Source organism: Mesoplodon bidens, assembly GCF_964165515.1.
Source record: "Mesoplodon bidens genome assembly, chromosome: 5".
NCBI lineage: Eukaryota > Metazoa > Chordata > Mammalia > Artiodactyla > Ziphiidae > Mesoplodon > Mesoplodon bidens.
In genome coordinates, this window is record NC_138161.1 from 102,245,185 (window position 1) to 102,258,981 (window position 13,797).

The window sequence follows — 13,797 nt, forward strand, 5'->3', positions numbered from 1 at the left end:
TCACGTTCACCTTTCTGTGCAAGTAGCTGCTCCCCTCCCCCTCCGAGGCACGGAGCTCTCTGCCCTCCTGCGGCCCCGACCCCACCTCGCTCCACCGCGTCCTCCTCCCCTCCACCTGCTCCCCAGACACCATCTCATAGCCACTCACAGACACGCAAGTCACTGGTCATTAAAGTGGGGAGGGGCTGAAGAGACCACCAGCCCACTGTTCCCAACCTTTTCAGCATCAGTGGCTCCTCTTAAGCCTCCTCCTGTAGGAATTCCATATTTGGAGAGATTTTAGAATAGCTGCCTTTATTGAGTACCTGCTCCTTTGGGTCGTTCCCTGCACAAAGAATTTCCCCCTTACTATCTCATCTAGTGCCAGCAAAACTACTGGGAAGTGAGTGTAATTATCTCTATCTTACACGTGAGGAGGCTGAGACTAAGAGAGAGGTGTGTTTGCCTGAAATCCTACAGCTAGAAAGTAGCAGAGTTAGAATTGAACCAAGGTCTGTGTGGCTTCAAGTCCCCACAGGCTTCCAGCATTTGAGAAGAAATAGCTCATGTTCCCAGCAATTGCACTGCTAGGTATGTACTCAAGAGAAATGAAACTATGTGTCCACATAATAACTTGCACACCAGCGTTTATAGCAATACTGTTCAAATGTTCATCAACTGGTGAATGGATAAACAAAATGTGGAATATCCACACAATGGAATATTATTTGGCCATAAAAAGGAATGAAGCACAGGTACATGCTACAACATGGCTGAATCTTGAAAACATTTGGTTAAGTGAAAGAAGCCAGTCACAAAAGACCACATATTATATGATATCTTTTACATAAAATGTCCAGAATAGGTAAATACATAGATACAGAAAGTAGACTGGTGATCACTCAGGGCTGAGGGACAATAGCAGTGATCCCTAAAGGATTCAGGCTTTCTTTCTGAGGTGACAAAAATGCTCTAAAACTGACTGTGGAGATGGTTGCACATATCTGTGAATATGCTAAAAACCATTGAGCTGTACCTTTTAAACTGGTGAATTGTATGGTATGTGGATTATATCTCAATAAAGGTATTTAAAAAGAAATAGCTCATGTTATGACTGACAAGGTATCCTGGCTCTGTGTCGTGAAGGTTGAGAAGCAGAAGCTGCATGGTACAGTGGAAAGAACCAGAACTTTGGAACCAGCGACCTTGGGCAAGTTGTTCAGCCTCTCTGAGCCCGAGTTCCTTGTCTGTAAACTGGGGTTAGTAAGCCCATCTCACCCCGTTGTTACAGTATAAGGGAAGGCCCCCAGCCCCTCCAGGTATACAGTTCCCTGATTTTGAAGTTTGAGGCTAGAGTGAAGAGGCAGAGGTGGGAGGTGCCTGCGGGCAGAGTGGTTTCCCCTGCAGAGAAGGGATCCTTCTCTCCAGATGTACCAAAGGCTAATCAGGCAAAGGACTGAAAAGAAAGCTTGGTGATTCACTGCCCTCTGTTGCTTAAGCGACCCCAAATAAGAGAGGCTGAGAGGAAGTGAGAAAACAAGGTGTGTGTGTGTGTAAAGTCTCGGGGCGACCCTGCTGGCCCTGCGACTGGTGGGAGCCAGAACCAGGAGGGAGGCAGATGGGAGAACTAAGGGAAACCAGCCTCCCGTGGAAGGCAGCTCTTTTTCAAGGCAGCAGGGTGGGTTGGGTGATTCTGATGTATTTCTGCCCGACTATGAAGCATCTGCCAAAAATGCTGCGATGCTTTTCTGAAAACAACTGGGGCATTAGAAAGAGGTATGAAAAAGCTAAACAAGTAAAATAACAAAAACCAGAAAACAGAGCAACTTGGTAACAGAGGTACTTAAGGTGTAGGAGATGGTACCAGCGTGTTGGCCGCAGTGGGAAGTGCAATCGATCTTCGTCATTCACAGATTCTGTATTTGTGAATTCACCCACTCACTAAAATTTATTTGTAATTTCCACATCACTGCTCATGGTGCTTTTGAGGTCATTCCTGGACAGAGCACAGCGGCAAAAAATTTGTTGCCCAGTGTGCACGTTCCCAGTTGAGGTAGAATAAACGCTCTGCCTTCTTGTTTAGCTCTCATACTGTAAACAAGAGTCCTTTTTGCAGTGTTTAGTGCTATGTTTTCTGCATTATTTTCCTTTGGTTCGTGATTTCACTGTATAAAATAACCCACAAAGGCAGTGCTAAATTGCTGTCCAGTGTTCCCAAGCACAAGAAGGCTGCAATGTGCCTTACAGAGAAAATGTGTGTTATATAGTCTTCCTTCAGGTATGAGTTAGCTATGAGTTCAAGGTTAATGAATCAACAATGTATATTAAATAAGCTGTCTCTAAACAGAAATACACATCAACAAAAGGTTATGTATTGATTAGTTGACAAGAATGTTGTGACCAGAGGCTCACAGGAACCCAGCCCTATATTTCCTTTAGGAAAAACTAGTTCAGTACTCTATTTGCTGTTCAGGGTTCACATAGGATTCTATAGTCATAGAATATAACTACTACAAATAATAGATGCTCTGTATTTTTCATATATTATCTCATTTTAATGCCCACAAAGTGTTATATTTTACAAATAAGGAAATTGACATTATATATATTAGATTATGTGACTTCTCTAACCTGTGAAATTGGCAGGATTTGAACCCATTTCTAACTCTTCAGTGGGGACGGCAACTCTCTAGCCCTTGAGGTGAAATTCCAGTTCTTAGGGAAGTGTGATCAGGCTCATATCAGGGCTGGTAGGAGGGCACAAGGAGAGCTGGGCTTGGTCAAGAACAGTATAGATCTGAGAAAGGAGGGTGAAAGAACTAACACGACCCTCCAGATGTAGTCTGCACTGATCCGACTGTAGCCAAGACAGTGGGGAAAAGCCAATCTGCGATCAGCACAGAAGAGAGGCACCAGTGTGGTGAGGAGACTGGGAGCTAACCATGTCCAGAGAGGAGCAATGGAAGGACTAGGAATTTTTCAGCCTAGAAATGAGAGCATGGAGACAAACAGGGAGGGATCTTCAAATATCTAAAGGGTTATCTTGGGAATGAAGAACTAGATGGAAGGCAGAACTAGGATTGAGGGCTGACAGTTAGTTACAGGGAGCGGATTTTGACTGGGTGTGAGGAACATTTTCTGATATTCAGAGCTCTCCAACAAGCCAAGATTGGAAATTGGTGGTCCACAGGCCAAATCAAGCTGCAGACATGTTTTGTTGCCTCACAAAACCCACAAAAGTGTTTTTTAAAAATTGTATGTAAATGCCCTGTGGGACATGTATCCCAGTGCCACAGCCTGCAGCACTCGCTTTTAGCCCCATGTCACTCATGTGTAACTTGCCTTACCCGTCATGTATGGGGTTGACTGATTTAGCAAATAAAATACAGGATGTACAGTTAAATTTGAATTTCAGACAAACACTTTCTTAGTATAAGTATGCCCTGCAATACTTAGGATATACTTATACTGTATTTGTATCCCAACACTGGAGACTTACTAATACTGTCCTGTATTTAATCTGGCAACCCTACCCTGGTAACTTTAAATGGGACTCCCTGACATTGCATTTTGAGGAAGTGGGCTCCACCTTTGGGAAACAACCAGAGACTTGTCTCAGAGGAATGTTCAGGATGGAAGCGGAGCTAACATGGTCTAAGAATGCTTTTGCCCAATTTTCTTGAAACCCTCCATTTCAGAGTGACAAAACAAGAAAAGGTAGAGGAAGTTAATAATTCTAAGTAACACCCCCGGTGCTCTTCTGGGTGTGCTTGATGGGAGAACGCTGGCTTCTTGCTCTAATGGCAGAATATCATACCAGAACTGGGACTGATTGCTAGATAAGGACATAATGTGTTCCTGACCTCTAATATCAATTGCCAGTAAAATTCCTATTAAGTGCAAGTTGACTGATGTCTCTACAGCTGGGGAGAAAGGTTGCAATCTCTTTCTGGATCAGGGCATGAACAAAAAGGCATCTAATATCTCAAAATTATAATTCAGTTTTATCTGTCAAAAGCCATCCTCTGCTTCTCTGAGGCTGTGGTTAGTCATCCTGACACTTGTTTTCCTACCCTGCTGCCAGAACTGTTTTTCTGGTTGTTTTGAACAGACGGTGGCCGACTTACCATGGACTGGAACGTGGCCGCAGTTGATACGGGAGGAGAGACTGGTCCTAACTCACTGACTCAGTTTCCTGGGCAGAAAAGGAGGAGCGGTATCTCTGAGCCACTTCCAGAAATTGTGCCTCTAAAAATGAGTGTCAGTAGTCCTTGATCATCAGCTAGTCCTTCAGCCTCCAGAGAATCCAAATGTTGATGTTTGACGGGATTTGAGTAAGCATTTGGTTCAACTCGCTCGTTTTGGAGATCAGAAAAGTTAGCTTCAGGTAGGGTGACAGGGCCCAGAGTCCTTTGCAGCTCAGCGAACGGCCTCCCATTCCTCCGCCCCGGTTCATCGTGGGTCCTTCCCTTATTTTCACTCAATTTTCTCAAAGCCCCTCACTCAAAACAGACAAAATGGCAAAAGGCAGGGGAAGTTAAAAAATGCATAAAAATACTTGAGGGAAAGTATCTATCACACATTAGAGTGTAGACTAGAGTACACACAAAGGCCGTGTCCCCAGCCGTCCTAACTTGTCCTTCTGGGGACAGCTCCTAGGAGATGGGCTTTGCTGTCTCTTTTAAAGACAGGTGAATTCAGCATATCCCCAGGTTCACTTGGATGCTCACAGAATATTCCTTGCGATACTGTTTCCTTCATCATTCTTCATTAAGATTCAATAGGTAAGATCTCAGGGGTCACTCAAAGTAAGTAAAACTCAAGAAAACTCCATGTCAACTATTGTAGAGTAGGGACAAATTGTTTAATATGTCCTTTTTTTTTTTTAGAGGAACTGAACTTAGGTTGAGAAGTAAGAGACCTAGGAGTCTCTGGATCTTAAACAAGGGAATTCCAGTGACTCGTGGCTCTGTTATTTTCCAGTAGTAGCCCTGTTCTTACTGGCTATTCTTGATAGGTGTTCTGTCTCCTCAAGCAGAACTTCAAGGAGACCTGTCCTTCCTACCTTTTAAATTTCTCAGGGTCTTATTCTTACATTATGCACACAGATCCCCAGCCAATATGTGTTGAATGAATGAGTTGGAACTAAAAAGGACAAGGACTTTGGAAACATAAATATCCTGGACCAAATCCAGGTTTCTCCATTTACCAGCTGGTAAACTTGGGCAAATTTTGAACTTCTCTAGACCTCAGTTCCCTCATCTATAAAAAGCAGATAGACCCCCTCTCTTATAGGGCTGTTGTGAAGAGAAAATGGGATAATGAAGGCACACGATAAATGGCAGCTGTGATTATTGTACCTGTTGAGTTAATACAGACCTTTTTTTTTTACATTTAAAAAATCAGTTTTATTGAGATATAACTTACATGCAATAAAATTCACTGATTTTAAGTGTACAACTAGATGAGTTTTGACAAACATATACAGTTTTGTAAATACCACCACAATCATGATATAGATTTCCATCACCACAAAGAGTTCCCTTGTGCCCCTGTGTAGTCAGTCCCCTCTCTCCATCCTTGACCCTTGGCAAACACTGATCTACTTTCTGGCACTATAGTTTTACCATTTCTAGAATTCCATATAAATGAAATCATACAGTATGTGGTCTTATGTTTCTATCTTCTTTCACTTAGCTTAATGCTTTTGAGATTCATTTATATTGCTGTGTGTTATCAGTACTTCATTTCTTTTTACTGGTGAGTAGTAGCCCATTATGCGGCTATACCACAGTTTGTTGATCCATTCACCTACTGATAGATATTTGGGACTTCCAGATTTTTGGCTATCATGAATAAAGACTGAAGTACAAGTCTTTGTGTGAATATCCATTTTTATTTCCCTTGGGTAAATACCTAGGAGTGGGATTTCTGGGTCAAATGACATATTAATTTTCTACTGCTGTGTAACTACATATCACAAATGTAATGCCTTAACACAACACCCATTTATTACCTGACAATTCTCTATGTCAGAAGTCTGGGTGGCCTCGACCAGATTCTTTGCTTAGGGTTTCACAAGGCTGAAATCAAGGTATTGGTCAGGCTGGGTGCTTATTTGGGAGATCTGGGAAAGAATCTGCTTCTTCCTCCCGTTGCAGGGGGGTGGGGTGGGGCTCTTTCAGATCTTTAAGATTGCCCACATTCTTTCTCACACAGCCCTTGCATCTTCAAATCAGCAATGCATGTTGAGTCCTTTTCACACTTCCAGTCTCTCTGGTTCTTTTTCTGCTACCAGTCATAGAAAACTCTGCTTTTAAAGGACTGGTGTAATTAGATTGGACCCACCCAAACAACCTCCCTTTTGCCATGTAATGTAACTAATCACAGGAGTAACATCTGGGAGCAAAGGTCATAGGACCATCTTAAAATTCTGCCTACTACATATGGTAAGTGTATGTTTAACTTTATAAGAAACCATCAGACTGTTTTCGAAAGTGGCTGCACCATTTTTCCTTCCCTTCAGGAGTGCACGAGAGTTCCAGTTGCTTCACATTCTTGCCAACACTTGGTACTGTCAGTCAGGTTTAGCTGTTGGTGAGTGTGTAGTGGTATGTAAAGGTGGCTCAACTTGCATTTTCCTAACCCTAAGTTCTTTCTTATGCTTATTAGAGCATAAAATTTTGTTTGATGAAACGTTCTGCTGCTTTAAAAAAAGATTTACATGCACGGGCTTAGATAAACTGTGTGGTTCTTACAGAATCTGTAATCTGTGAAACTTTTTTATTTCACATCTTTATTGGAGTATAAATGCTTTACAATGTTGTGTTAGTTTCTGCTGTACAACAAAGTGAATCAGCTATATGTATACATATATCCCCATATCCCCACCCTCTTAAGCCTGTCTCCCACCCTCCCTATCCCATCCCTCTAGGTCGTCACAAAGCACCAAGCTGATCTCCCTGTGCTATGCGGCTGCTTCCCACTAGCTATCTATTTTACATTTGGTAGTGTATATAAGTCAATGCTACTCTCTCACTTCATCCCAGCTTCCCTATCCCCACTGTGCCCGCAAGTCCATTCTCTACGTCTGTGTCTTTATTCCTGCCCAGCCACTGGGTTCATCAGTGCCACTTTTTAAAATTCCATATACATGCGTTAGCATATGGTATTTGTTTTTCTGTTTATGACTTGCTTCACTCTGTATGACAGATGCTAGGTCCATCCACCTCACTACAAATAACTCAATTTCGTTCCTTTTTATGGCTGAGTAATATTCCACTGTTTATATGCTCTACATCCTCTTTATCCAGTCATCTGTCGATGGACACTTAGGTTGCTTCCATGCCATGGCTATTGTAAATAGTGCTGCAATGAATATTGTGGTACATGTATCTTTTTGAATTATTGTTTTCTCAGGGTATATGCCCAGTAGTGGGATTTCTGGGTCACGTGGTAGTTCTATTTTTAGTTTTTTAAGGAATCTCCATACTGTTCTCCATAGCAGCTGTATCAATTTACATTCCCACCAATCTTACAGGAGGGTTCCCCTTTCTCCACACCCTCTCCAGCATTTATTGTTTCTAGATTTTTTGATGATGGCCATTCTGACTGGTGTGAGGTGATACCTCATTGTGGTTTTGATTTGCATTTCTCTAATGATTAGTGATGTTGAGCATCTTTTCATGCATTTGTTGGCAATCTGTATGTCTTCTTTGGAGAAATGTCTATTTAGGTCTTCTGCCCATTTTTTTATTGGGTTGTTTGGTTTTTTTGATATTGAATTCCATGAGCTGCTTGTAAATTTTAGAGATTAATCCTTTGTCAGTTGCTTTGTTTGCAAATATTTTCTCCCATTCTGAGGGTTGTCTTTTGGTCTTGTTTATGGTTTCCTTTGCTGTGCAAAAGCTTTAAGTTTCATTAGGTCCCATTTGTTTATTTTTGTTTTTATTTCCATTTCTCTAGGAGGTGGGTCAAAAAGGATCTTGCTGTGATTTATGTCATAGAGTGTTCTACCTATGTTTTCCTCTAAGAGTTTTATAGTGTCTGACCTTACATTTAGGTATTTAATCCATTTTGAGTTTATTTTTGTGTATGGTGTTAGGGAGTGTTCTAATTTCATTCTTTTACATGTTGCTGTCCAGTTTTTCCAGCACCACTTACTGAAGAGGCTGTCTTTTCTTCATTGTATATTCTTGCCTCCTTTATCAAAAATAAGGTGACCATATGTGCGTGGGTTTATCTCTGGGCTTTCTATCCTGTTCCATTGATCTATATTTCTGTTTTTGTGCCAGTACCATAGTGCCTTGATTACTATAGGTTTTTAGTATAGTCTGAAGTCAGGGAGTCTGATTCCTCTAGCTCCGTTTTTCTTTCTCAAGATTGCTTTGGCTATTCGGGGTCTTTTGTGTTTCCATACAAATTGTGAAAATTTTTGTTCTAGTTCTGTGAAAAATGCCATTGGTAGTTTGATAGGGATGGCATTGAACCTGTAGATTGCTTTGGGTAGTATACTCATTTTCACAATGCTGATTCTTCCAATCCAAGAACATGGTATATCTCTCCATCTGTTTGTATCATATTTAATTTCTTTCATCAGTGTCTTATAGTTTTCTGCATACAGGTCTTTTGTCTCCTTAGGTAGGTTTATTCCTAGGTATTTTATTCTCTTTGTTGCAATGGTAAATGGGAGTGTTTCCTTAATTTCTCTTTCAGATTTTTCATCATTAGTGTATAGGAATGCAAGAGATTTCTGTGCATTAATTTTGTATCCTGCTACTTTACCAAATTCATTGATTAGCTCTAGCAGTTTTCTGGTAGCATCTTTAGGAGTCTCTATGTATAGTATCATGTCATCTGCAAACAGTGACAGCTTTACTTCTTTTCTGATTTGGATTCCTTTTATTATTTTTCTTCTCTGATTGCTGTGGCTAAAACTTCCAAAACTCTGTTGAATAAAAGTGGTGAGTGTGGACAACCTTGTCTTGTTCCTGATCTTAGAGGAAATGGTTTCAGTTTTTCACCATTGAGAACAATGTTGGCTGTGGGTTTTTCATATATGGCCTTTATTATATTGAAGTAAGTTTCCTCTATGCCTACTTTCTGGAGGCTTTTTTTTTTTTTTTTTTTTTTTTTCTTTTTGCGGTATGCGGGCCTCTCACTGTTGTGGCCTCTCCCGTTGCGGAGCACAGGCTCCGGACGCGCAGGCCCAGCGGCCACGGCTCACGGGCCCAGCCGCTCCGCGGCATATGGGATCCTCCCAGACCGGGGCACGAACCCGTATCCCCTGCATCGGCAGGCGGACTCTCAACCACTGCGCCACCAGGGAGGCCCTAGAGGCTTTTTTATCATAAATGGGTGTTGAATTTTGTTGAAAGCTTTTTCTGCATCTATTGAGATGATCATATGTTTTTTCTCCTTCCATTTGGTAATATGGTGTATCATGTTGATTGATTTGCATATATTACAGAATCCTTGCATTGCTAGGATAAACCCCACTTGATCATGGTGTATGATCTTTTTAATGTGCTGTTGGATTCTGCTTGCTAGTATTTTGTTGAGGATTTTTGCATCTATGCTCATCAGTGATATTGGCCTGTAGTTTTCTTCTTTGTGACATCTTTGTCTGGTTCTGGTATCAGGGTGATGGTGGTCTCATAGAATGAGTTTGGGAGTGTTCCTCCCTCTGCTATATTTTGGAAGAGTTTGAGAAGGATAGGTGTTAGCTCTTCTCTAAATGTTTGATAGAATTTGTCTGTGAAGCCATCTGGTCCTGGGCTTCTGTTTGTTGGAAGATTTTTAATCACAGTCTCAATTTCAGTGCTTGTGATTGGTCTGTTTATAGTTTCTAATTCTTCCTGGTTCAGTCTGGGAAGGTTGTACTTTTCCAAGAATTTGTCCATTTCTTCCAGGTTGTCCATTTTATTGGCATAGAGTTGCTTGTAGTAGTCTCTTGGATCTTTTGTATTTCTGTGGTGTCAGTTGTAATCTCTCCTTTTTCATTTCTAATTATATTGATTTGAGTCCTCTCCCTTTTTTTATTGATGCGTCTGGCTAAAGGTTTATCAATTTTGTTTATCTTCTCAAAGAACCAGGTTTTAGTTTTATTGATCTTTGCTATTGTTTTCTTTGTTTCTATTTCATTTGTTTCTGCTCTGATCTTTATGATTTCTTTCCTTCTACTAATTTTGGGTTTTCTTTGTTCTTCTTTTTCTAGTTCCTTTAGGTATGAGGTTAGATTGTTTATTTGAGATTTTTCTTGTTTCTTGAGGTGAGCTTGAATTGCTATGAACTTCCCTCTTAGAACTGCTTTTGCTGCATCACATAGGTTTTAGATCGCCATGTTTTCGTTGTCATTTGTTTCTAGGTATTTTTGATTTCGTCTTTGACTTCTTCAGTGACCTCTTGGTTATTTAGCAGTACACTGTTTAGTCTCCATGTATTTGTGTTTTTTACTGTTTTTCTTTCCTGTAATTGATTTCTAATCTCATAGCTTTGTGGTTTGAAAAGATGCTTGATATGATTTCAATTTTCTTAAATTTTCCAAGGTTTGATTTGTGACCCAAGATGTGATCTATTCTGGAGAACGTTCTGTGTGCGCTTGAGAAGAAAGTGTATTCTTCCACTTTTGGGTGGAATGTCCTAAAGATATCAATGAGGTCTATCTGGTCTATTGTGTCATTTAAAGCTTGTGTTTCCTTATTTATTTTCTGTCTGGATGATCTGTCTATTGGTGTAAATGGGGTGTTAATGTCCCCCACTATTATTGTGTTACTGTCAATTTCTCTTTTATGGCTGTTAGCATCTGCCTTATGTATTGAGGTGCTCCTATGTTGGGTGCATAAATATTTATAATTGTTATGTTTTCTTCTTGGATTGATCCCTTGATCATTATGTAGTGTCCTTCCTCATCTCTTGTAACAGTCTTTATTTTAAAGTCTATTTTGTCTAATATGAGAATTGTTACTCCAGCTTTCTTTTGATTTCCATTTGCATGGAATATTTTATTCCATACCCTCACTTTCATTCTGTATGTGTCCTTCGGTCTGAAGTGGGTTTCTTGTAGACAGCGTATATAAGGGTCTTGTTTTTGTATCCATTCAGCCAGTCTGTGTCTTTTGGTTGGAGCATTTAATCCATTTACATTTAAGGTAATTATTGATATGTATGTTCCTATTCCCATTTTCTTAATTGTTTTGGGTTTGTTACTGTAGGTCTTTTCCTTCTCTTGTGTTTCCTGCTTAGAGAAGTTCCTTTAGCATTTGTTGTAAAGCTGGTTTGGTGGTGCTGAATTCTCGTAGCTTTTGCTTGTCTGTAAAGCTTTTGATTTCTCCATCGAATCTGAATGAGATCCTTGCTGGCTAGAGTAATCTTGGTTGTAGGTTTTTCCCTTTCATCACTTTAAATATATCCTGCCACACCCTTCTGGCTTGCAGAGTTTCTTCTGAGAGATCAGCTGTTAACCTTATGGGGAATCCCTTGTGTGTTATTTGTTGTTTTTCCCTTGCTGCTTTTAATATGTTTTCTTTGTATTTAATTTCTGATAGTTTGATTAATATGTGTCTCAGCATGTTTCTCTTTGGGTTTATCCTGTATGGGACTCTCTGTGCTTCCTGGACTTGACTATTTCCTTTTCCATGTTAGGGAAGTTTTCGACTATAATCTCTTCAAATATTTTCTCAAAGCCTTTCTTTTTCTCTTCTTCTTCTGGGACCCCTATAATTCAAATGTTGGTGCATTTAATGTTGTCCCAGAGGTCTCTGAGACTGTCCTCAAGTCTTTTCATTCTTTTTTCTTTATTCTGCTCCCTGGCAGTTATTTCCACCATTTTATCTTCCAGCTCACTTATCTGTTCTTCTGCCTCAGTTATTCTGCCACTGATTCCTTCTAGAGTATTTAATTTCGGTTACTGTGTTGTTCATCACTGTTTGCTCTTTAGTTCTTCTAGATCCTTGTTAAATGTTTCTTATATTTTCTCCATTCTATTTCTGAGAATTTGGATCATCTTTACTATCATTACTCTGAATTCCTATTCAGGTAGTTTGCCTATTTCATCTTCATTTAATTGGTCTTGTAGATTTTTACCTTGCTCCTTTGTCTGTAACATTTTTTTTTTGTCGTTTCTTTTTCTTTTTTTTTTTTTTTGGGGGAGCGGGGCTGTATTCCTGTCTTACTGGTTGTTTGGCCTGAGGCGTCCAGCACTGGAGTTTGCAGGCAGTTGGATAGAGCCAGGTCTTGGTGCCGAGGCGAGGACCTCTGGGAGACCTCACTCCTATTAATATTCCCTGGAGACTGAGGTTCTCTGTTAGTCCAGTGGTTTGGACTTGGAGCTCCCACCACAGGAGCTCGGGCCCGACCCTGCAAGCCGCATGGCGTGGCAAAAAAAAAAAAAAAAAAAAAGAAAGAAAATGAAAAAAAGTAGCAGTACAATAACAAAGAATAAAAAATAATATAAAATTAGAAAGATAAAAAATATATTAGGAAAAATAAAACTATAATTGAAACAACTGCAACAAGGTAGAATAAAACCACAACAGAAAAAGAAAACGGGGGGGGGGCGGGGAACAAGCCAAAAGGAGCAGAACAATAACAAAGTATAAAGAATAAAATAAAATTAGAAAAATAAAAGATTTATTAGAAAAAATCAAAATATAAGTGAATCAATGGCAATGAATCAACAAGGCAAAAAGGAACCCCAGTCTAAAAGAGGAAAAAAAAAAAAACAACCCTTGGCTATGGGGGCAGAGATTAGACGGGGGTGGAACTTAGGCAGGGGTAGGGTTTAGGGTGGGGCGGTGACGTTTGAGCGTGGGGCGGGGCCAAGGCTCAGGACCCCAGGCTCAGCTGGAAAAGGCCTTGGGGGCACAGCCAAGGTGGGGTGGGGCCTCCGCTCAAGACCTGCGCAGAAAGGGAGAGGCAGCACGTGGAAAGGAGGGCCTCTGGAATGTGGAGTTCCGGAGTTTGTAGGTAGGGCGCTGAGTGAGCATGTGTGGGTGGGGTTTAGGCCCCACGGGTTAGAGGGGGACCGAGTGTAGAGGTGGGGCCCGGGGTTGGGGTGAGGAGCAGGGCTTGGGTTCTGCACAGCAGGAGAGAGGCTCTGAGGACAGAGGATTAGGCCCAGGAGCCCAACAGGCTTCCCGGTGCCTACGTGGACAGGGCAAGCGCTGGCCCAGCTCCCTTCCGTTCCTCTGTGCCCCTCCCCCACCGTCTCCCCCCGTCGCTGTTGGCCCCCTAACCGTGGGTGGGTCCTGCTGGGTGTAGGAACTCCTCCCCTACCCCAGCCGCCCCTCAGGGGTGCCGGTCCTGGAGGTCCAGCCTTACCTTTGCTCCCCTTTCCCTCCTCCCTCCCCCTCCCTCAGGACCCGCACGGCTGGAGGGGGCCTAGGTGGGCAGAGGATCAGGCCTGGGATCTCAACAGGTTCCTGGGGGCCCAAGTGGACAGGGGAACCTGGCCGCGCTCCCTTTTGATCCTCTGCCCTCCTAGTGGTCCCCCAATTTCCCCCATTGGGCGTGGGATCCTTTTCCCTCCCCTAGCCGCCCCTCAGCTGCGCCAGTCCCCTTCTGCCTCCACTACTCCTCCCCCCTCACTCTGCCCCACATCCTACCCGGTTGCTGGAGGTTCCTCCCATCCCCTTCGGTGTCCGTAGTCCCCCACCGGTGCCTGATAGGTGCCCTAGTTGTGAGGAGACGCGAATTCCGCATCCTCCTAGTGCACCATTAATACAGACCTTAAGCAACAAGAACCACCACGTGGCAGTACGATTTTCTAACCTTTTAATCCAGTCCCATTTCGTCTGGCACAAAGATATAACCTGAAGG

The 13,797-nt window shown here is 42.0% G+C and overlaps 1 protein-coding gene across 1 annotated transcript in view; it reads right to left on the bottom strand.

Annotated features, from left to right (window-relative positions):
- Positions 1-7,462: 7,462 nt before the first annotated feature.
- RFC4 (replication factor C subunit 4) overlaps positions 7,463-13,797 on the bottom strand; it is a 243,151-nt gene continuing 236,816 nt past the window's right edge. The window contains exon 11 of the mRNA XM_081235165.1: positions 7,463-7,486. The gene's annotated coding sequence lies outside the window, so the exon portion shown is untranslated. The remainder of the gene's footprint in view (positions 7,487-13,797) is intronic.